The sequence below is a fragment of the Myxine glutinosa genome, chromosome 1, assembly GCF_964187855.1.
Source record: "Myxine glutinosa chromosome 1, kmMyxGlut1.1, whole genome shotgun sequence".
NCBI lineage: Eukaryota > Metazoa > Chordata > Myxini > Myxiniformes > Myxinidae > Myxine > Myxine glutinosa.
The window spans coordinates 154,970,486-154,994,917 of NC_136261.1; the positions used below are offsets into that span (position 1 = coordinate 154,970,486).

At 51.4% G+C, this 24,432-nt stretch overlaps 1 protein-coding gene across 1 annotated transcript in view; it reads right to left on the reverse strand.

Moving 5' to 3' along the window:
- The window catches only part of LOC137430076 (partitioning defective 3 homolog), a 226,494-nt gene that overhangs the window by 33,640 nt on the left and 168,422 nt on the right, over positions 1-24,432 (reverse strand). The window lies entirely within an intron of this gene.

The window sequence follows — 24,432 nt, forward strand, 5'->3', positions numbered from 1 at the left end:
AGCTCCGGAGGTAGGGGGGCGCAGAAAAAACAATAATAATAATAATACAGCACACAATCAAAAAAATACAGTCCTCATCTCCGCAACACTGCACCCTCCTCCTCTTAGGCACGTCCCGGGCCTACAACTTTTATTTAGTGTGACACGTAGGTGTAGTTCCCTCTACTTTTAACCTGACCCTGAGTGCGACAGTTTTAAAACATAAATAAATGTGTCCCGCTGCTCCATTGCACCCTGACCTAACAGACTTACGCCCACAGTTAACCGAATTGCGGAATGGTCTTCAAACTATACACTGACGGTGGGGAGCATTATTTACAGTTGACACTACTTTTATTTACAAAACTAACCCAGGACCTGTGATTGTTCTTTCTGGGGGGGAGACAGTCTGCTCTGCATCGACGCACCACGAAAGCACCCAAAAACGCACCAATACAAGCACCCTCAAGCACCAATCGGTGCAGTCACCATAGTTCAGTTATCTCCTATTCTGTGTTTTAGAGTAAGGCTGTGTCTCCCATTAATTGAAGTACTCCATTGCACCAGTGAAAGAGAATAGATCCCCTTTCATTCCCATCCCCAAAATCTCCATTTCCTTTCACATCCCCTCTCGTCATTGCCAAGCCTCGATTGCCAATTACCTCCCCTCCAAAACCACCATTGAACATGTGCTCGGGTCGGGGAAGAGGGGCGTGCCCGCCCGTCGTCATCAAGGGCGGAGCCAGAGGGTCGCGTGACCAGCCAGGGCCGAGGTGAGCACACCGATGGGCGTGTCCAAAAGGCCGGCGGCTTGATCGCTAGAGGCGCTATAAAGGCGCGCGCGCAAGTGTGGTTTTGGGAGTCAGTGGTTGCGTTGAGAGTCAGTGGAGTCGGTGGTGAGGTGGTCAATGGTCAGTTGGTTGCGTTGGTTGCGGTGAGGAGTCGGTGGTGGTGGTCAGTTGGTTGCGTTGGTTGCGGTGAGGAGTCGGTGGTGAGGAGTGAGTGGACCAAGAAAGAGTTGAGGGTTTGGACCAGACGAGTCAGACGAGTCCTGGCAAAGCACGCGACGTCCATAGCAGCCACAACAGCCACTTGGGGCCTGGACGGCGGTTTTGAGCAAGGCCGTGAAGGAACGGCGGCTGGTAAACGCGCCGATCGTGCTGCAGGACCCCCTTGGACCTTCCTCTCCCTCCAGCCATCCACCTCCTGCCTTTCCACCCTTCTTGTGTACGTGAGTTTGTTTTGTTTGTCTTGTCCCTGGGTATTTAATTAAGTCTGTAGATAAGCTAGTATTTGCACTGTGTCACCTGCATCTTATGTGTTGTAAATAAACGTGACTGCTTCCTTTTTGCTTGTGTGTACAATAAATCTAATTACTCTTCTGTCCGTCTTCTCGTTTTATTCCTTTTCCTCTTTGCATTGCGTCGTTTTAGAGTTTTCCAGATTGGGCAGCTGCGGTGCGATACGGCCAAAGTTCTGGGTGAATCGGGTGAGTCGGGGAACAACTGTTCGGTCGCGGTTGGACCATCCGCTCGGCCCATCATAACATCTAAACCGCGATCAGTAACAATTGGTGTCGGGAAGTGGGATTGGACCCGAAGCGCGCTTCACGCGCTCGAAATTATTACCTTCGCAAAAGCGGAAGGTTATGTTTTGATCGCTGTGTATTTATTTGTATGTCTGTATGTGTGTGTGTATGTTATTCGCATAACTCAAAAAGTATTCAACCGAATTGCATGAAATTTGGTGGGATGATTGGTTATTATACGGGACACATTTGATTAGATTTTGGGAGCAATCGGGTCAAAGGTCAAGGTCAAGGTCACGAAAAGGTCAAAATCGTATTTTTGTTGTTCTGTTCCCTACACTCCCATGCCAAGTACAGAACAGTAGCTGCGGCGAAGGTATGCGCTCTACCGAGTGCCCGTTCTAGTTAACGGTGAAATTGGTTTTGTTTTACAAAAACCCGAATTTTGAAATCGCACCATGGCTGGTCAAGGCGACGGGATGCCGGTGGGAGAGATAGACGGGGTAGAATCGACCCAGGACCTCGGGGAAATGTATGTGGAGGAAAGGGTGGAGGAGAACATTGGCAATGTGGTTGGGGGGGTATCAGGCGCACAAAATGGCGCTCTCGCGCACGTGGTTGAGGGGGCCACGGCCGCGGAACCAACGAGCGCGGTCCAAATGTAAGCCTTCATGGCCCAATTCATGGTGGAAATGCAAAAAAAAAACGACAGTATGGAGAAAATGGAAAGCAGAATGATGGGGGCAATGAGGGACGAAGCGAGGGGTACCAATTCCCAAATCGGGGAATTAGACAAGAAATTTGAAGGGATGAAACATGGGTTAACGGGGGTGGAAAATAGAATGGCTGCCCAGGAGAATCAGATAGAGGGGATGAAAAATGGGTTAATGGGGCTAGAAAATAGCATGGAAGGCAAATTGCGGGAGATAGGGGAGCAATCCGCCCGAGAAATTAAACAAATGGGAGAGCAGATAGAGGAGGTAAAAATCGGGGTAGAAACCAAATTGGATGCTCAGAGGGATGAATTGGGACAGATGAGGGTGGCATCTACAAAAGAGATGGAGGAGATGAAAGAGGGGATACGACGAGGTGTGAGTGAGGAGGTCTCGGGGCTACGCGAGGAGGTAAAGCGAGGTGAGAAGCGTATGGAGAAAGAGGTGAGAAATGGGGCGGCAAAGTTACAAGGGGGAATAGAAGATCTGACGGAGGAGGTGGAACAGCTGACGGAGGGACAAAAAGAACGACTGGAGCAGGTTCAAAAGAACACTGCGGTACTAGGAGGGTTAAAGGCGACACAAAAAGAAATTAAAAACGAATTAATAGCGACACAGAGGCAATGTCAGATGGTACGTGAGGAACTGACAATGAGGGTGGACGAGGTGACAGAGATAATGGAGACAAAGGACCGGCAGGTGAGGACGCACATAGAGACGGTCACGGTAGCTTTAGAGGACGAACTTGAGGAGACGCACCGGGAAATAAGAGAGGTGAAGCAAAAATTAGAGGAGGTGGAAGAAGAGGTGAGTGAAATTAAGAAGGGACGGACAGAAACTAAGAGGGAGATAAAGGAGGAAGTAATGGAATATGTACAAGGTCGGTGCTCAACTCATGATGTGCTGCTCACTAACCAAATAAAGAGTTTGCAGGTGGCAAAAGAGGTGCGGAGACGAGGTGCCAAGGTGAGTGGCGAAATATTCAGCAATGTATATGATGTGAGGAAAGCTTCAGTCGGCTTGGGGATTGGTTTGGATCCGGGTGTTCGTGAAAGGCCGTTGGTGAAGTGTGTGACAGGTCAGGTGTGCGAAAAAAGAGGTGTGCGAGAATGTCCGACCATGGGGTGTGTGAGGAAAAAGTGCACGCCGAGGAGTGAGTGTGCCGTCAAGAGTGAGTTGGTCGAAGCGCGTGTGCGAGGGAGCACATGGAAGCGCGGTGTGGTAAGTGTTACGGAGGAAGTAACGAAAGAGTGTGCACAAGAGGATGCGCGAGAAAGGTGTGTAACGGACGGGTGCATGGGGAAAGCGCATGCTGTCAAGAGTAAGGGAGAATGCACGCCTGTGGTGAGTGTTACAGAGGATGTAACGGGGGAGTGTGCGCAAGAGTGTGCGCGAGAAAGGTGTGTAACGGACAGGTGCATGAGGAAAGAGTGCGCTGTCGAGAGTAAGGGTGAGTGCGCGACCGAGAGTGGAGGTGAAAGTAGTGAGAGTGACACGGAGCATGAGTTGGTTGTGACAGGTGAGCGAGGATGTAAACCTGGAATGGAAGGATGCACACCTGGAATGGTAGAGCGTGTGTGGGAATGCACACTTGAGTTGGTCGTGAGGCACGTGGTTGGGTGTGCGAGTGAAAGCACACCTGTGATGGTCACAGAGGAGGTGACCGAGGAAGGGGCGCGAAGAGGTGTGTTGGTGAGGTGTGCGAGCGACGAATGTGTGCCAAGGTGTTCGGTGGTCAGGTGTGTGACCAAGTCTGTGGGCGGAATGAGTGTACCGAGGTGTGTAAGGAAAGGTACGAGGAGCATGGGAACAGCTGGAGGTATGAGCAAGAAAGGGGTAGCGTATGCGTGTCAGCATCCAGGTGAGGCATCGACGGTAACCGGGTTAGCGGCGAGAGCGACTTATAGCCGAATCGGGCCCTCGGTGCGTGCCGCGAGAACCAGCGGGGATCCGAGCCACGGCGGGTTCGAAAGAACCACCGTACGCGATCCACGCTGGGCCTCGCTTGGAACGGCCGCGTCCGGGCTCCACTAGGCGGAGCGGGCAGCCCGATGGGAAGGGTCGTCATGGCGACCACTTTCTATTGAGACGTTCCGGCAGGTCGAGATCGGGCAATTGGATGGCTCCGCGCCGAGGTGGTGCGTGGGATCTCGGCACGGGTAAGCCCCCGTCCCTGCACCGAGTGCCGGACGCATCCAGCCGCCGGCACCAAAGAACCCGCGTTCATTGCTCGGCTGTACGAAGCCGAGCTTTAGAAGGGAATTGGCGCACCGAGAGGATCTAATAAGTAGACGGGTGATGAGGTTAGTGTTTTGGACCCAAAATTAGAAAAAGGCAAAATTTGATGATTGGTACGGTGATTAGCAGTAATTGGCAAATTTTTGATTTGTTGAAATTTGATGTGCAAAATTGGTAGTGGGAGATGCCCGATGTGGTGGGATGGCAACTCTGTCATCCCTCACAAACCGTGGGGCAAATGCGCTATAGTTTATGGGGTTGATGGCAGTGAAAACTAGCCCGGGTGGGTTAGGATATTGTGTGTAGGGATCTAGCGAAGATGACATTAGGTAACGTTAAGGTTAGTTAGTGACAAGGATACCTGTAGTGGGGACGCAGGTAGATTAGTGTGGATTATAATGACGAGGGAGCGCAATAGTTAAAGGGACGACTGGGAAGCGCAAGTTTCAGAGGGGAGTAGTTAGCTGAGATGATGCCGTGTGTTTGAGGATTGAACAGGTGTGATTGCACAGGTGTGCAACTGAACAGGTGTGTGGAGCAGTGTATGAGTGAGTGAAGGTGATTGTGTATTGTGCTGACCAAATGGTCCAGGAAGAAAGGAGGGTGCAGGTGGCACCAGGTGTGAGGGCACAGGTGTGCACCAACAGGTGAATGGAATAAATGGTTGTGTGGAAGACATGGAGTGTGGAATAAGTGGAGTATTGGAATGGATGGTCGTGGAGTGAGTATGGTGGAAACGATGGAGTGGAGTGGATGGTGCGAAGGTGTGAATGGGGGAAGAGTGGACCCCATCACGGATACCCGGGGCGGGTAGTGTAAGTGTTAGGTAGAGGGTATAGGTAAATTGTGGTTGGATATTGGCATCTGTGGTGCGGGTGAAAGAATGGTCTTTGGATGGGTGCATTAGTGTTGTGGAAATGGCTGGGCGTGTAGCCTGTAGTGTGTGTAGTTGGTTGGGCACTCCGCCACTGTAAGGATGTCGGCCAGGTGAGGCCGCAGGTGGGCTCTGGGAGCCGGTAGTAGTTGTTGTGGATGGGGCCCGAGGATCCGGAGGACGGACCCGGGTAGCCCAGTGCCAGAGGGCACCGAGTGGGGTGACAGAGCCAGGAGGGGTCTTCCCCAGTTAGATAGGTTAGGGTGAGGAGCAGGTAAGCTCGGGAGGCAACTGCAGTGGTGGAGGTGTGCAGGTGGGTAGACCTGCTGGGAGAGCTACACGTCGCAGCCCAGAAATTGTGCGAGGGCACCGGGAGATGAATCGGGGGAGTGAGACCCCAAATTGAGAAGCACCACAGTTTGGTCAATGGGAATTGGTTTTTAGAACCCATAGTGTAAGTTGGCCAATGGATTGGCAGGGAGAGACCCCGGGTAGTGTAAAGTGTGTTAATGTCATTTAGAAAGTAGTTAGGATGAAGTCTCCTCGCACCACCTGCATCCACTCACCTGAGGTGACAGGTACTCCACACCATGCCATGTTTTGATTATTTTTTATGATGCAAATGTTTGGATTGTGAGACGCATCATGACGTGGGTGTGACATTGTGCTTTGATGTTCCATCTCTTCCTCCTTATGAGGATTGATGATGAATTTGGTGATGGCAAATTTTGAAGTAGAGGGATTGTGGAGACGAATTTGGTATAGGAGAAATATGGGGAAGACGTGACAGTAGTGACGAATTTGTAAATGGGTAGATTTTGTAAATATGGGGTAAGGGCAAGGGTAGTGTAGGTGACAGGGGGGTGACGTACGGTAGGGACGAGCTTTCTCACTTCGCCCTCCGTACGCATTTCGCCTTGCATTGCCTTATTGATGTGTACCCTTGTGACCTTACTCCTCGCTCAATTGTCTCTTTTGTCTCCCACATGACATGTGCGCCATTGGGCGCCGAGGGGAGCGTGCGTGGGTCGGCCATTGTGCGCCCGAAATTCCCAGAACCAGCTGTCTGCATCGATGCACCACATTATGGACCACATGCCTGTGGCCGAGCACCACTTATGGACCCCATGGGTTGGGGCATGGCCCCTCTGCTGGAACCGGCCATGAGGGCCCGAAATCTTGCTGGCGGACCTTGGCCACAGGGCACCGATGCCCCACAGGTGAACCACACGTAGTCGGCCCTGTGGGCCATAAATAAAGAAAATAAAAAGGACACATTGGGCACACTTTATTGCAAATAGGCCGCCAGTAAGAAAATGAAAGAATGACAACATCTGGAAGACCAAATAATAATAACCAGCAGAGGGAGCCGAAGAGCAAGAGATCACCTGCAGGGTTAGGGGTTGTTGATTTTATTTTTATTGAACATGCATTGAACACTGATGAACTATGGTGACTGCACCGATTGGTGCTTGAGGGTGCTTGTATTGGTGCGTTTTTGGGTGCTTTAATGGTGCGTCGATGCAGAGCAGACTGTCTCCCCCCCCAGAAAGAACAATCACAGGTCCTGGGTTAGTTTTGTAAATAAAAATAGCGTCATTGTAAATAATGCTCCCCACCGTCAGTGTATAGTTTGAAGACCATTCAGCAATTCGGTTAACTGTGGGCGTAAGTCTGTTAGGCAGGGTGCAATGGAGCAGCGGGACACATTTATTTATGTTTTAAAACTGTCGCACTCAGGGTCAGGTTAAAAGTAGAGGGAACTACACCTACGTGTCACACTAAATAAAAGTTGTAGGCCCGAGACGTGCCTAAGAGGAGGAGGGTGCAGTGTTGCGGACATGAGGACTGTATTTTTTTTGATTGTGTGCTGTATTATTATTATTATTGTTTATTCTGCGCCCCCTACCTCCAGAGCTGTGTAAAGGTGAAAGGGCATCCCATAATTAGTCCACAAGCATACACGTCAGCCAATAATAGAATACCCCTGTTTGATAGTTATCTCTTATTCTGTGTTTTAGAGTAAGGCTGTGTCTCCCATTAATTGAAGTACTCCATTGCACCAGTGAAAGAGAATAGATCCCCTTTCATTCCCATCCCCAAAATCTCCATTTCCTTTCACATCCCCTCTCGTCATTGCCAAGCCTCGATTGCCAATTACCTCCCCTCCAAAACCACCATTGAACATGTGCTCGGGTCGGGGAAGAGGGGCGTGCCCGCCCGTCGTCATCAAGGGCGGAGCCAGAGGGTCGCGTGACCAGCCAGGGCCGAGGTGAGCACACCGATGGGCGTGTCCAAAAGGCCGGCGGCTTGATCGCTAGAGGCGCTATAAAGGCGCGCGCGCAAGTGTGGTTTTGGGAGTCAGTGGTTGCGTTGAGAGTCAGTGGAGTCGGTGGTGAGGTGGTCAATGGTCAGTTGGTTGCGTTGGTTGCGGTGAGGAGTCGGTGGTGGTGGTCAGTTGGTTGCGTTGGTTGCGGTGAGGAGTCGGTGGTGAGGAGTGAGTGGACCAAGAAAGAGTTGAGGGTTAGGACCAGACGAGTCAGAGTCCTGGCAAAGCACGCGACGTCCACAGCAGCCACAACAGCCACTTGGGGCCTGGACGGCGGTTTTGAGCAAGGCCGTGAAGGAACGGCGGCTGCTAAACGCGCCGATCGTGCTGCAGGACCCCCTTGGACCTTCCTCTCCCTCCAGCCATCCACCTCCTGCCTTTCCACCCTTCTTGTGTACGTGAGTTTGTTTTGTTTGTCTTGTCCCTGGGTATTTAATTAAGTCTGTAGATAAGCTAGTATTTGCACTGTGTCACCTGCGTCTTATGTGTTGTAAATAAACGTGACTGCTTCCTTTTTGCTTGTGTGTACAATAAATCCAATTACTCTTCTGTCCGTCTTCTCGTTTTATTCCTTTTCCTCTTTGCATTGCGTCGTTTTAGAGTTTTCCAGATTGGGCAGCTGCGGTGCGATACGGCCAAATTTCTGGGTGAATCGGGTGAGTCGGGGAACAACTGTTCGGTCGCGGTTGGACCATCCGCTCGGCCCATCATAACATCTAAACCGCGATCAGTAACAATATATATATATATATATATATATATATATATATATATATATAGTTGCGGTTTTGTAAATAAAGGCAACCCCCCCCCCCCCCCCTCCCATAGTTAGTTACACCACAACATGTAGCCTCGCATCGTTAGTTATTTCTTATTAAATGTGAAGTATAGTCTCCTTCCCAGTATTAGTATGCTTTGAAGCAGGCAGGGTAATGGTAGGCCTCATTGCAGCCTAAAGTGCCTTGTCATGGGCCTAGGCCAGGCTTTGCAGGCCCGAGGGAGGAGCTGGAGGGCGTGGCGGGTGAGCATCGAGCAGCCAATTGGAGCTGAAGGGGGTGGCCAAGGGTGATCAATAAGGGGTTGTCACGACACGTGACCCCAGGTGACCAATGGAGGCCCGTGGAACGTTCGAGTGGGGTGTAGGGGGGCAATAAAACCCGGCCCGGACCCCCGCTCTCTCTCAGACTCGCGCCAGGCTCTTGAATATAGACTCTCTGCCTCGCTCTCTCTGCCTCACTGATCCTGAAATACGCTGCTCTTCTTGTCGGGTTCCTGCTTCGTGCACGTCCTTGACCAACACCCCTACCACGAACATCTCTGGCTGTGGTGCCCCAGGTTGGAGCGATCCTTGGGGGTTTCCGTCCAACGAGCCCGTCCAGGCAAACTGCACGAAGCGGCCACGCTTTGGGCGCATTACCCTCTACCTCCCCTTCCCCGAACGAATCTGAGGACCCTTGTCTGGGAATCTACGTAAGGCCGCTGAGATTCTTCGCTGTGTCCCTTTTCTGTGAATACTGTACATTGTAAATAAATCCTGTGGTTTGGTTTCCAACCTGGCCGTCATCGTCCTTTCAGCATTGGCCTAGCATTGCCCGAATTAAAACCGCTTGATCGGGTTCAATAGTGTTAACGGCACGAGTTATGCAACGCACAACCGCTCGAGCGTCCCGTTCTCACGGCTGCGTGTGTCGAAGGTACTCGGGTCGTGACCGTTAACCCTTCCACGCGTAGCTGCGGGCTCGGCGGCTGGAATTGCTTCGCAATCCATCCACCACGAGTGTAGTGTGGGTGGCGGCCTCGTGGACTCGGAGTTCGAGGGGGAGCAGGGCTTAACCCCCCCTTGGTACGTCGACGAGCCCGAGATCCGCAACAGAATTGGTGTCCGGGAGTGGGATATTTGGACCTGGAGTGCGCTTCACGATCTCAAAATTACGAGCGTACAACATTTAGTTTAAAAACAAAATTTTTTGAATTCGTGCAATGGCCGGCCAAGATGAACAGATGCCGGTGGAATAGAAAATGTAGACGAATTAATAACCCAGGACCATCAGGAACAATTGTTGGATGGGAAAGTTGATGAGGGTGCAGCAGGAGGGGGAGAAAATGGCGGCGCTTTGCACGTGGCGGCGGAAGCCAAGCCCGCTGTGCAAGTGGGGGTTATGGACATGCAGTTATTCACGACTCAAATCACAGCATACATGGAAAAGAGGAGTGAGAAATCAACCAGGGGAATGGGTCAAATGAGTAATCAGATGAACACCATGGGAGAGGAATCCAGGTGCAACATGGAAAAGATGGGCGAGGACATTGGCCGTAAGATGAGCAGGGAGGTAGCAGTGGTACGCGACGAGGTGAAGCGGTGCGAAGAGTGCGTGGAGAGGGAGTTGAAGCGGGGTACAGCTAAACTACAAGGGGGGGTAGAAGAACTGACTTGGGAGGTGGAGAAATTGACTGTGGGACAACAGGAATGAAGGGAACAGGTGAGGAAGAATACCGACGTAATCGGGGGGTTGAAGGCAACGCAAAAAGAATTGAAGCGGGAAGTAGTAGCAACGAAGAGGGAATGTAAAATGGTGCACGAGGGACTGACGAAGAGAATGGATGATGTAATAGAGACGATGGGAACAAGGGAACGAGAGATTAGGACACAGATAGAGACGACCAAGGTAGCATTAGAAGGGGAGATTTCGGGGGCGCACCGGGAGATAAAGGAGGTGAAACAGAAGCTGGAGGAGGTAGAAGAAGGAATGAGTGAGATTAAAAAGAGATGAAGCGAGACAGAAAATGAATTAATGGAGGAGGTGATGGAGTATGTGCAAGGTTTGTGTTCGCACCGTGATGACATGCTTGCTGGCCAAATAAAAAGTTTGCAGTTGCTGGAGGAGAAGCGTGGGAGGAGAAGCCCCGAGGTGAGTGGTGATGATGGCGGAAATGTGTTTGGTGCGAGGGGAGGCTCGACGAGTTTGTGGGTCGGGATAGACCCGGGCATTCGCGAAAGGCCCATTGTGAGGTGTGCGACTGGTACGGAGTGTGTGGAGAAAGAGTGCACTGGTGTGTGCAATGACGCGGTGTGTGAAAGGTGTGTGTGCACCTGGGTGTGTGAGTATGGAGTGGGTAGCGGGTTGTGATGACGCGGCCCAGGCATCGACACTGACCGGGGTAGTCCTTAGTGGGACGAGTAGCGCACGCGAGCTCCCATGGGGTGGTGCACTGTGGGGACCCGAACGGTTCGGCCCCGCGCCGACCCCGCAGGGAGCGGCGTATGGGGTACGAACGTCCGGTGGCCATAAAGTGCCGCTCGCCCCATACGACGGCAAGAGCGATTTGAGGGCGTACCTGGCGCAGTTCGACCATGTGTGCAGGGGTAACGGTTGGGGGCCGGTCGAAGGTGGGATACACCTTGTGGCAGCACTGCACGGTGCGGCGGCGGAGGTCTTTACTGCTTTACCACCGGGTGCTATCACCCTGTCAGATCTCTGTTCGGCCTTAATTAACCGATTCGGTGTGGAGCAGCAGAGCGAGCTTGTTAAAGCTCAGCTCGCGGTGCGAAAAAGGAAACCCCAAGAGACCATCGGGGAATTGGTGTACGACATTCGCTGCGCAGTGGGAATAGCGCATGCAGACATGGCTGCGACCTCCCAGGAAAGCTTGGCGCTGGACCACTTCATCCAGGCTTTTTCGGACCCCGAGCTTCGGCAGCAGCTCGCCATGTGGCGCCCGCAGACCCTGAGCCAGGCGGCCGACGCTGCCGCCGGTTGGTAGGCACCGAGACCCTTGGCCCGGGGTGGCGAGCGCCACGCAGTGACGGTGAGACAGTTAGGGCCCATAGCTAGTGGTGGGCCCCTAAAAGGGGCCCGGACCTGGAAGACATGGTCCGAAGGCTGGTGGACCAGCAGTTAGCGGGATCTGGACCATGGCAGGTGGCTCCAGTGGTGGCACGCAGTGGGCCACTATCAAATACCCCAACTTGAGACTATGGGGGGGGGGGGGGGGGAATTTGGAATTTCGGAGGCACGCACCTTACCAGGTGAGGTGTTATCATTGTAGCCGGATGGGTCACCGTGCGCGGGACTGCAGAGCCCCGTGCAGGGATGGACCCCGCCAGCCGGGACCATAAACCCAGCCCCGTACGGATCGGACTAGCGAGTAGCCTTTCCCCCCTACCCCTCCCCCCCCCCCCCGCCAGGGCCCAGGAAACGAATAGGTGCCGAGCATGCAGGGCCGTGTTCGGCAACGGAGGATGGTAAAGTGCGACATTGACGCGACAGGTCATTTATTGTTGCCAAATTGGCATTGGTAGCTTGACGATTCAACGCAAAATTGACGGCGTGGGGGTAGACGCCGCTGTGGACACAGGAGCAAGCACCACGATCATCAGCCCTGTGGTCCTTGATTCGAGTGCAGACGGTTGGGATCACATCCGGCGTCTGGAAAATCATAGTTTGCAGTTGGCCCCCATCATAGGATGTGGTTTTGTGACCCTCAAGTTACGGTCGGTTAAAAGGAGGATAAAGGTTTGGGTGGCGGAGGTGTGCGACCCATGCCTAATCGGGCTGGACTTGTTCACTGCCAGCGGTTGTAAAATCGATTTCTGCCAGGGGATCCTGCAGGTGGGAGTAGATGAGCTGCCATTAGACGGGGTGAGCACGGTCAAAAGGACGGAGCTGGCGGCTTCTGAGGCCGTGACCATTCCCCCGAGGGCCGAAGCAATAGTGCCGGCCCGATGGCGGGCTCGCCCAACCTGGCAGGGGTCCTGCGACCTGGTCGAACCGGTGGCAGAGCAGTCCGTCCCGGGCTTAGTCGTGGGCCGTACCCTTGTAAAAACGGACGGGCCGGTGGTGGCCGTCCGGGTAATTAATGTTAGTGCAGAACCACGCACTATAAGACAGGGCACGAAGATAGCCGGCTGCACCCCAGTTAATGAAGTCACGGAGGTGAGGGATGAGAACATCCAGCCGAGCCGGTCCCAGAGGGAATCTCCAGAAACTAGTAGGAATTGGCCCGATCCCATTTGCGAGATGGTAAACCGTAGTAGTGTAGAGTTGGAGGAGACCCAGCGGGAGGCCTTACACAAATTAATAGAAACCCATTTGGACATCTTCTCCTTGTCCTCCGAGGACAATTGGACGTACGGGCCTGGTGAAACATCAGATCCACACCGGTGAGGCCCGGCCTATTCGTCAGCCCGCCCGACGGCTCCCTTGGAGCAAGATGGAGGAAGCTGATGAGCAGGTAGAAAAAATGCTCAGTGCAGGTCTCATTGAGTCCTTAGGAAGTCTTTGGATGTCACCAGTTGTGTTGGTTAAAAAGAAAGATGGAACCACGCGGTTTTGCGTGGACTATCGCCAGCTAAACAACATGACACTCAAGGACTCGTATCGCCTGCCTAGAATTGACGATACCCTCGATGCCGTTGGGGGCTTAAATTGGTTCTCAACTTTGGACCTTAAGAGTGGGTATTGGCAGGTGGAGATGGATAGGGCAGGGAAGGAGAAAACGGCATTTTCCACAGGTAAGGGGCTGTATGAGTTCACCGTGATGCCGTTTGGTTTGTGTAACGCCCCCGCCACCTTTTAACGATTGATGGAGCATGTGCTGGGCGGCATGCCATGGCAATCATGCCTGGTGTACCTGGATGACGTCCTGGTACATGCTAAAACATTTCCCCAGGCCATAGCTAATTTGGACCAGGTGTTTGGGTGCCTCAGACAGGCGGGGTTGAAATTGAGTCCGAGCAAATGCACTTTGTTTGCCAAGGAAGTCGCCTATCTAGGTCACGTCATCAGTCGCTTCATCAGTCGCGAGGGGGTATAAACATACCCAGGAAAAATTACAGCGGTAGAGGAGTGGCCCGCACCTCGTAACATGAAAGAGGTGCGGGGGTTTTTGGGACTCTGCTCCTATTACAGGTGCTTTGTGGCAAAATTCGCAGAGATAGCCAGGCCCCTTCACCGGCTTACGGAGAAGGGTACGAGGTTTAATTGGACAAGGGAGTGCAATGAGGCCTTCCTAGCATTGAAGGGGTGTTTGACATCCCCACCCTTTCTAGCTTACCCCACCAATGACGGGACGTTTACCCTGGACACGGATGCAAGCCAGGAGGGATTGGGAGCGGTCTTGTCCCAGGCACAGGGGGGCATGGTGAGAGTGATCGCGTATTACAGTCGGGCCATGAGTAAACCCGAGCGAAATTATTGTGTCACTCGTAAAGAGTTATTGGCTATGCTGGCTGCCATGAGCCATTTCCACCCGTACCTGTATGGGCGGAAATTTCTGGTTCGAACTGACCATTCCTCCTTTCAATGGCTCCTCCGGTTCAAGGAACCTGAGGGCCAAATTGCAAGGTGGTTGGAAAAGTTGCAGCAGTACGATTTCAGTGTGACCCATGGGGCCAGGAAGGCACATGGGAATGCCGATGCAGTTTCGCGACGTCCCTGTCTGGGCGAAAACTGTAAATTCTGCGCGAGACACGAGGACAGGGAACAATTGGCAGACCCCACCCCTACCCTCGTAGTCCCTGCAACCCGGGTGAGAGGGCCAATCTTGCCACTAACCGCTGATGAGGAATTCGGAACTTTGGCTTGGAGCACGGCCCAACGGGAGGATCCCGTACTGGGACCGGTGCACGAATGGGTTCGATTGGGGAAGAGACCTAGTGGGGAAGCGGTCAGCCCCTCGGGGCACCAACAAAGGCACACTGGGCCCAATGGAAAACCCTGGAATTGAAAGATAACATCTTGTACCGCAAGTGGGCAGAGATTCCCTCTGAGAAAACCTCCTGGCTGGTGATAGTCCCAGAACAGTTTCAGACCACCATTTTACAGCAGGTGCATGGTACCCGCCCCGGCGGCCATTTGGGCAGGGCAACGACAACATCTCGGGTCCACCGGAGGTTCTATTGGGTGAATATGGGGCGCGATATACAGGACTGGTGTCGGAGATGCGACGCCTGTACTGCTAAAAAGTGACCAGCACGGAGGATGAGCGCCCCCCCTTCAATTACATGAGGTGGGGCCCCCCTTGAGCGGGTGGCTATGGACATATTAGGACCGCTACCCCGCACCCGCCAAGGTAATAAGTACATCCTCGGGGTTATGGACTATTTCACCAAGTGGCCGGAGGCCTATGCCCTCCCTAACCAAGAAGCCGGAGTTGTGGCACAGGCCTTCGTGGAAGGATTTGTATGTCGGCATGGGATTCCGGAGGAGCTGCACACCGACCAGGGTCGAAATTTTGAAAGCCAATTGCTAAAAGATGTGTGCAGGCTCCTGTCAGTTCGGAAAACAAGAACAACGCCCCCTAAGACCACAATCTGACGGGATGGTGGAAAGGTTCAATCGAACCCTGATTCAGCAATTGGCCCTGTTCACCACCACCCGTCAGGACGATTGGGACGAACATCTCCCGTATTTGTTAATGCCGTATCGCACTAGTCAGCACGGGGCCACCGCATGTAGCCCAGCGCTGCTCATGTACGGGCGGGAGTTGCGTGCTCCCGCCGAACTGCTATGCAGGACCGTGCCCGAGGGCCCTGATAAACCGCAGGGAGAGGGCTATGCCCGTCACTTAGAGGAAGGCATGGAGAGGGGCCATGCCTTCGCACGTCGTCAGCTTCAGCTGGCGGGTGCTAAGATGAAGTGCAGGTATGACCACCGGAGCCAGGTGAGCCCATATTCTCCGGGGATGAAGATTTGGTTCTTCAATCCCCGGAGACAGAAGAGCAGATGCCCGAAGCTCACATCGCCTTGGCAAGGCCCGGGGGTTGTCCTGGCGCAAATTTGTGACGTGGTCGTAAAAATCAAAATGGGACCACGAGCTCTCCCTCGGTTCGTCCATGCCGACCGATTAAGACCCTACACGGGCGAGCAGGCGCCCTCATGGATTACCTGGCCTTAGAGGCTGAGGCACGACCCAGTAGTTCCACTGACGGGGGCTCATAGTTTAGAGGACTGGGGGGGAGTATTGTACCCCACGGGGGGGGGGGGGGCATGAGCATTAGTTTAGGGGGATGGCAGTGTTAGCCCCATTGAGGGGCCAGCAATGGTTGCCTCCATGGGGCACCGAAACTAGCCGAGGGAGGGCTAGGATAATTGTTAGGGATTCAGAGCGACCATAGGGACAAGAATTAAGTCGTGACACTAAACAGTAGAGGGGACGTAGAGAGTTTAGTGGTTGTTAACAAAGGGTGTGCATAGTTTAAAGGGACGACGAGGGAAGCACGAGTTATAGGGGAAATTAGTTAGATAGATGATGCTGTGTGTTTGAGGAATTGTGTGTGAGAAAAATGGAATTGTGTTGAGGTGTGAGAATAAAAGGTGTGGAATGCATGGTGTGCAAATATTTGGTGGGGAATGCATGGTGTGGAATAATTGGTGTGGAATGCATGGTGCGAAGGATTGAAGGGGGGGGAGTGGAACCCATTCACGAAAGCCCAGGTGGGTAGTTTAAAGCTAGATAGAGGGTGCAGGTAAATTGCATGGATATTGACACCTGTGGTGCTGATGGTAGAACGTAGTGTTTTGTGAGGTGCATGAGGTGGTGGAATGGCTGGGCGTGTGGTTTAATTAGTAGTTATGGTTATTGGGGCACTCCGTCACTGGTAGCTTGTCGGCCAGGTAAGGCTGCAGGTAGGCTCTGGGAGCCAGTTCGGCTAGCGAGTGAGTGGGGCACGAGAATCCAAGGAAATGACCCGGGTTGCCCAATGCCAAGGTGGGCATCGAGGGGGTAAGCGCCAAGGAGGGCCTTCCCCAGGTAGATAAGAGTAAGGAGCAGGCAAGCTCGGGAGGTGGCTCCAGTGGACGGAGGAGCGCAGGTAGGTAGACCTGCTGGTAGAGCCACACGACCCAGCCCTGAAATTGTGCGAGGGCACAGGGAGAAAAGTTGTTGGGTGAGACCCAAAAATTCAGGAGAGCACCACAGTGTGGGCAATGGGAATTCGGGTTCTTAGAACCACATCGTTTAAAGAGGCCTACTGGCAGGGTACGACCCCGGGGAGTTTAGATGTGTAATGTTATTGGTGTAGTTAGGATGTGAGACCCTTTCGCACCATCCACAACCATTCACCACGGAGGACGAACCTCACACCGAGAGGCTCTGTAAGCTGTTTGGGAAGTAAGATGCATCACGACGTGAGTGAAACATTGTTATTCCATCCCTTCCTTCCTGGGAGAACCTGGCAGGGATTTGGGGATGAATTTGGCGTTAGAGGGGGATATGGGAGACAGGACATAGAGACGAATTCTAAATACAAGGGGGGCTAGGGTAGTGTAGTCAACGGTGGGGGGTACGTACGGTTAGGGACGAGCTTGCTCCACTCACTCTGCCATGTTCCTCTCACCGCACCAGGTATGGTGGTGCCTGGACACCTTGTTTTTCGTATGCCACTGTTTGCTTTTCCGTGTGCTTGTTGTGCCTTGTCTTCCTCCCCGCCCAGGACCATTTGGAGGCCCACCTGTGGCAGCATCTTGCTGCCAAACATCCCCTCATCTTGCACTTATGGACCACAAGCCTTGTGGCCCCACACCTCTGCTGTGCAGCATCTTGCTGCCAGACATCTCATCATCTTGCACCAATGGACCACCTGTTGGGTGGCACTGGCACCACACACACATGGATCACCGGTTGAGTGGCACTGACGCCACGCATTTGGACCACGTGTCAAGTGGCCCTGCTTGTGAATAAAAAACGATCCATGTGTGTAATTGTGAAGATTTAGATGGCCCTGATCTTCAAATGGCCTGTATGCCGGTCAGGGCCAGCCAGTTTTTGTTAGCCCACACACCACAAGAAGCCACAAGAAGATGACGAAGCAGCAAGTGCCTCCATTTCTTCCCTCAAGTCCAGGTCCTGGGTTGTAGTGTTGTAAATAAAGGTTAAGTTTTGTGCATGTAAATATAAGAATGTTGCCCATTTCATTCATGGTGTGTGTTTCATAAGAACTATGTGTTCTATGTTCATAAGAACTATGTTCATAAGAACTATGTGTTTCGTTCAAAAATTCCGGAAATGCGCGAACAGTTGTGGGTGTGAATCTGTTAGTTAGCTGCTCAACGCATTAGGAGGGACATATCTAGACTAAATGATGTTGCACACATGGGTTAGAGTTAAATGACAGGGGGATTACATCTATGTGTCACACTAATGATAAGAGTAAAAATTGAATACCAGACTCTACCGGTCGTTCCGCCTGAGGTCGACTCGGGACGAATCTGGTCGGAGAGGGGGGTCGTGTTGCGGTTTTGTAAATAAAGGCCCCCCCCCCCCCCCCTAGTTAGTTACACCACAACATGTAGCCTCGCATAGTTAGTTATTTCTTATTAAATGTGAAGTATAGTCTCCTTCCCAGTGTTAGTATGCGTTGAGGCAGGCAGGGTAATGATAGGCCTCATTGCAGCCTAAAGTGCCTTGTCATGGGCCCAGGCCAGACCTTGCAGGCCCGAGGGAGGAGCTGGAGGGCGTGGCCGGTGAGCAGCGAGCAGCCAATGGGAGCTGAAGGGAGTGGCCAAGGGTGACCAATAAGGGGCTGTCACGACACGTGACCCCAGCCGGCCAATGGAGGCCCTTGGAACGTTCGAGTGGGGTGTCGGGGGGCTATAAAACCCGGCCCGGACTCCGCGCTCTCTCTCTCTCTTGCCGGGTTCCAGCGACTACCGGCTCTCTCTCTCTTGCCGGGTCCCAGCGACTACCAGCTCTCTTCTTGCTGGGGTTTGAGATACGCTGCTCTTCTTGTCAGGTTCCTGCTACGTGCACGCCCTTGACCAACGTCCCTGCCGTTTGCCGTGATCATCTCCGGCTGTGGTGTCCAAGGTTAGAGCGATCCCTGGGGGGTTTCCGTCCAACGAGCTCGTCCAGGCAAACTGCACGAAGCGGCCGCGCTTTGGGCGCATTACCCTCTTCCTCCCCTTCCCCGAACGAATCTGAGTGCCCTTGTCTGGGAACGTAGGTAAGGCCGCTAAGATTTTTCGCTGTGTCCCTTTTCTGTAAATACTGTGAATGTAAATAAATCCTGTGGTTTGGTTTCCAACCTGGCCGTCATCGTCCTTTCAACATTGGCCTAGCATTGCACGAATTAAAACCGCTCGATCCGGTTCAATAGTGTTAACGGCACGAGTTACGCGATGCACAACCGCTCGGGCGTTCAGTACCAGCGTGACTCGTGTGAGGTTCAGTCCCCGTTCTCACAGCTGCGTGTGTCGAAGGTACTTGTGTCATGACCGTTAACCCTTCCACGCATAGCTGCGGGCTATGCGGCTGGAATTGCTTAGCAATCCGTCCACAGTGAGTGCAGTGTGGGTGGCGGCCTCGTGGACTCGGAGTTCGAAGGGGAATCGGGCTTAACCCCCCCTTGGTACGTCGACGAACCCGAGATCCGCAACAATATATATACAGTCACGTGAAAAAGTAAGTACACCCCATGTAAAGTTTTGACGTTTTCAACATATTTCAACATACAGCTATTTGATCTTCATTTCAACAATATTGATCGATAAAGGTGATATAATATAACAAATATCATGAAACATTTACATTTTGTAGTCCATTGTATAATTTAAATAAACATAAATGCAAATTTCGCATGTGGAAAAAGTAAGTACACCCTTGTCTCTAATAGGTGGTATTGCCCCCTTTGGCAGAAACAACCTCAAGTCGGCATTTCTTATAACTGTCTACCAGTCTCTGACATCGACTGGGAGAAATTTTTGCCCACTCCTCCACGCAGAATTCTTTCAGCTGTGCGATGTTTGAGGGGTTTATTGCATGCACAGCTCGTTTCAAATCCCCCCACAACATCTCTATGGGATTTAGCTCTAGGCTTTGCCTTGGCCATTCCAGAACCCTCCATTTCTTTCTTTTCAGCCATTCTTTGGTGGATTTACTGGTATGTTTAGGGTCATTGTCATGTTGCAAGGTCCACCTTCGGTTGAGCTTCAACTTTCCGACAGATGGCCTCACATTATCCTCAAGCACCCTCTGGTACAATGAAGAATTCATAGTGGATTCTATGATAGTGAGCTGCCCAGGCCCTGATGCAGCAAAGCTGCCCCAAACCATAATATTTCCACCACCATGCTTTACAGTTGGTATCAGGTTCTTGTGGTCAAATGCTGTCTTTGGTTTTCGCCAAACATGTCTTCTGGTACTGTGGCCACATAGCTCTACCTTTGACTCATCTGTCCAGAGCACATTGTTCCAGAAGTGCTGGTCTTTGCCAAGATGTTCATTGGCAAATTTTAGTCTTGCCCTGATGTTCTTTCTGGACAGCAAATGTTTCCTCCTGGCACACCTCCCATGTAGATCAAATTTGTGCAGCCTCTATCTCATGGTAGACCCGTGCACTATGACATCAACAGTGGCAAGAGCTACCTGTCCTGTGATGACATTCTGGGGTTATTAGAGACATCTTTCAGCATCTTGCGGTCTGCTCTCGGGCTGAACTTGCTGGGGCAGCCTGGCCTGAACAAGTTGGCAGTTGTTTGGAATCTTCTCCACTTGCAGATGATCTTCTGGACAGTCGAATGATTGATTTCAAATTGTTTGGAGATCTTTTTAAATTCATTCCCAGACTCATAGGCATCTATAACCTTCTTTCTGAAAGCCTCAGATAGCTCTTTTGATCTAGGCATGGTGATGCCGCACACTTCAACAACAAAGAGCAAACCAAACTAAATGTCTGAGGTTTAAATAAGACAGGTTCTTCCAAGATCCTCTCTGACGATGTTCTTTTTTTCTTTCTTTTTTTCTTTTGTTTTGTATACTGTATCGAGGCTCGTGAAAGAGCTAACATTTATTTCACAAACAAATCAACCAGACAAACAAAATATACAAAAAGAGGGAGCGGAAGACAAGATGGGGAGAGACGGGGAAGCACACAACCACACCATTTGAGAGCAGGGAGAAGTGTGGGAGGGAGAGGGCTTGGGGGGAGGAGGCGTGGGAAGGGGGGGGGGGGGGGGGGGGAGAGGTATAAAACACAAGGGGACCAAAATTAGCGGGGGTAGAAAAGATCAAGGTTTTGGATGGGTGAGGATAAGAGATGGTGGTGAACAGCTGTTTTAAAGACCTGGAGGGTTGAGTGGGATTGAAGAGAGTGAGGGAGTTTGTTCCAGAGGCGGGAGAAAAGAGGCATGAAGGAGTGAAGGTGAGCAGAAAGTCTTGATTTTGGCAGTTTAACCATAAGAGGGTTGCAGGCAGATCTTGTGCAACCTGTAGGAATATTTGGGGGACAGAGCCCAGAGAGAGCTGGGGGGGGGGCAAGGCCAGAGAGGAGTCGGTAGAAGACGGAAAGACCACCAACCTGCCTGCGGTGAGTGAGTGAAAGGCCCTTGGAGTTAGCTTCATCGCGGGAGATTCCAATGATTCTGAACGCTTTGGTTTCAACAGCGTGAAGACGAGCTAGGTGTGAGGCAGGCGCACCAGACCAGAGGGGAGAGCAGTATTCCATAGAGCTGCGGATGAAAGCCTTGTATGTGGTGAGGAGCTCAGGTGTGCCAAGGAAGGACTTCGCACGACGGAGGATGCCCAGTCGGCGACTGGCTTTGGAGGCCAGATTTGAAATGTGGTTTTCCCAGGAAAGATCATGGCAAATAGTGAGACCCAAAAGCTTGAGTGACAGAATTTATTGGAGAGGATTATTCAGAAAGTGGATGGGAGGGTTGTCCAGTCGGTCTTTTTGGAGAGACATCGTAAGAGTGTGAGATTTATCAGGATTGAAAGAAATGTTCCAATTATTTGCCCAGTCTGTGATTTTGTCCAGGTCTGCAGAGAGTGAGGAGGCTGCAGACTGCCGATCTGAGGGATGAGGAATGGAGCGACAGAGAGTAGAGTCATCAGCAAAGAGATAGAGAGGATTTTCAAGAGAGTCAGAGAGATCATTGATGAAGACCAGAAAAAGCACAGGGCCCCGAACACTACCTTGGGGAACTCCAGCCTGAACAGGAAGAGGAGATGAGAGAAACCCATTCAGGGCCACACATTGACTACGACCAGAGAAGAAGTCCGCCAGCCATGCGTGGAGATTTCCATGGATACCAAAGGAGGAGAGTTTGGTGAGCAGAGCAGGGTGCCAGACCGTATCGAAGGCACGTGAAATGTCAAGGGAGACAGCTCTAATTTCCTGTTTGGCGTTGAGGACCTCCATCCATTGTTGAGAAAGCAGAAGCAGCATGTCCAGAGTAGAGTGACCAGGTCTGAAACCAAATTGATGATCAGAGATCAAGCCATTGGAGAAGAGGAAAGATTTCATATCTGAAGCAATGATGGATTCCATGACTTTGCTGATAATTGGGAGAAGGCTGATTGGTCTGTAGTTGTTAGGATCTGTTTTTGCACCTTTTTTGTGCAAAGCGGTGATGTTGGCTGATTTCCAAGCAGATGGCAGATGACCTTGAGCAAAAGAGAGGGTGAAGAGAACAGAAAGAGGGAGTGAAAGAGAGGAAGAACATGATTTTAGGACCTGTGGGCTGATGCCGTCAGGACCAGTTGCAGAATCAGAGTCGAGGGTTGACAGAAACTTTTCCACCTTGTCAGGAGGAAAGGACACAGAGTCCAGGAGCAGCTGGGTATGACTGGGTACGGTGGGTACAGAGAGGGATGGGTTTGGGACACAAGATTTAGAGGAAAACACAGAGGTTTGTGTGTTTATTCAAAACCTCAAACACAGAGGCAAACACACAATGCAAATTCTAATCATTTGCACCTGAGCTGGTGCACCTGATTCTAATTTTAGGTATTTGAAGTAGTGATAAATGTCGGGGTGTACTTACTTTTTCCACATGTGAAATTTGCATTTATGTTTATTTAAATTATACACTGGACTACAAAATGTAAATGTTTCATGATATTTGTTATATTATATCACCTTTATCTATCAATATTGTTGAAATGAAGATCAAATAGCTGTATGTTGAAATATGTTGAAAAAGTCAAAACTTTACATGGGGTGTACTTACTTTTTCACGTGACTGTATGTATATACATATACAGTGAAACCTTGACTTACGAGTGCACCAACTTATGAGTTTTCCGACATACGAGCCGTCGCTCGGGCGGTTTATTGCTTTGAGATGCGAGCCGAGATCTGAGTTACGAGCTTACGCCAGCCGCCACCAGGTGGGTTCCGGTCACGTGGTTATCTTGCCGTGCAAGCATTTCTGCCGTATATCGCTGCTGTTTTGTTTTCGCATTTTGGTTAGTTTGGAGCTGACGCCACCCGCCACCAGGTGGGTTCCGGTCACGTGGTTATCTTGCCGTGCAAGCATTTCTGCCGTATATCGCTGCTGTTTTGTTTTCGCATTTTGGTTATTTTGGAGCTGACGCCACCCGCCACCAGGTGGGTTCCGGTCACGTGGTTATCTTGCCGTGCAAGCATTTCTGCCGTATATCACTGCTGCTTTGTTTTCGCATGTTGGTTATTTTGGAGCTGACGCCACCCGCCACCAGGTGGGTTCCGGTCACGTGGTTATCTTGCCGTGCAAGCATTTCTGCCGTATATCACTGCTGCTTTGTTTTCGCATTTTGGTTATTTTGGAGCTGACGCCACCCGCCACCAGGTGGGTTCCGGTCACGTGGTTATCTTGCCGTGCAAGCATTTCTGCCGTATATCACTGCTGCTTTGTTTTCGCATGTTGGTTATTTTGGAGCTGACGCCACCCGCCACCAGGTGGGTTCCGGTCACGTGGTTATCTTGCCGTGCAAGCATTTCTGCCGTATATCACTGCTGCTTTGTTTTCGCATTTTGGTTATTTTGGAGCTGACGCCACCCGCCACCAGGTGGGTTCCGGTCACGTGGTTATCTTGCCGTGCAAGCATTTCTGCCGTATATCACTGCTGCTTTGTTTTCGCATGTTGGTTATTTTGGAAAATTTCTTAGTTTTAACCATGGGTCCTAAGAAATTGAGTGCCAAGGGCAGTACTGAGAAGAAGAAGAGGATGATGTGCTTGGATATAAAACACGCAATCGTCGAAAAACATGAGCGAGGTGTGCGTGTTGTCGACTTGGTGAGGCGGATGTGAAGGCAGCTGAAGATTTTATTATAACTTTTGCCGAACTGATAGAAGCCGAACGATACATCCCCCAGTAAATCTTCAACTGTGACGAGACAGGGCTCTTCTGGAAAAAGATGCCGAGGAGGACGTATATAACGGCAGAGGAGAAGAGCATGCCAGGCCACAACTTGTTCAGAGTGCCGGCGATAGCTCGCCTTCTCTTTGTGGAAAACACGGTGAGATCCTTAACATCCAACAACTAATGGGACGCAAACGGGGCGCCCAGTTTAGCGGTACACACATTGATGAATCACCCTGCCTGTGATTCACCCATGACAGGTTATAGCTGGGTCGGGATTCAAACCCAGGCTGGACAGTTTAGAGTCAAGTGTGCGTACCTCCAGTCCAGGCCATCCTGCCAACTTGTATGCTGCATACAGGTGAAATATAAAGCGCGAGATATTTTTATATATACTGTATATTTAAAAAAAAATTGGTGTGGTTTTTGGCGGGCTGGAACGGATTAATAGCATTTCTATGCATTTTAATGGGGAAATTTAATTTGAGAAACGAGCAAATTGAGTTACGAGCTCGGTCACAGAACGAATTAAACTCGTAAGTCAAGGTTTCACTGTATATATATATATATATATATATACACACACACACACACACACACACACACACACACACACACACACACACACACACACACACACACACACACACACACACACACACACACACACACACACACACACACACACACACACACACACACAAATAC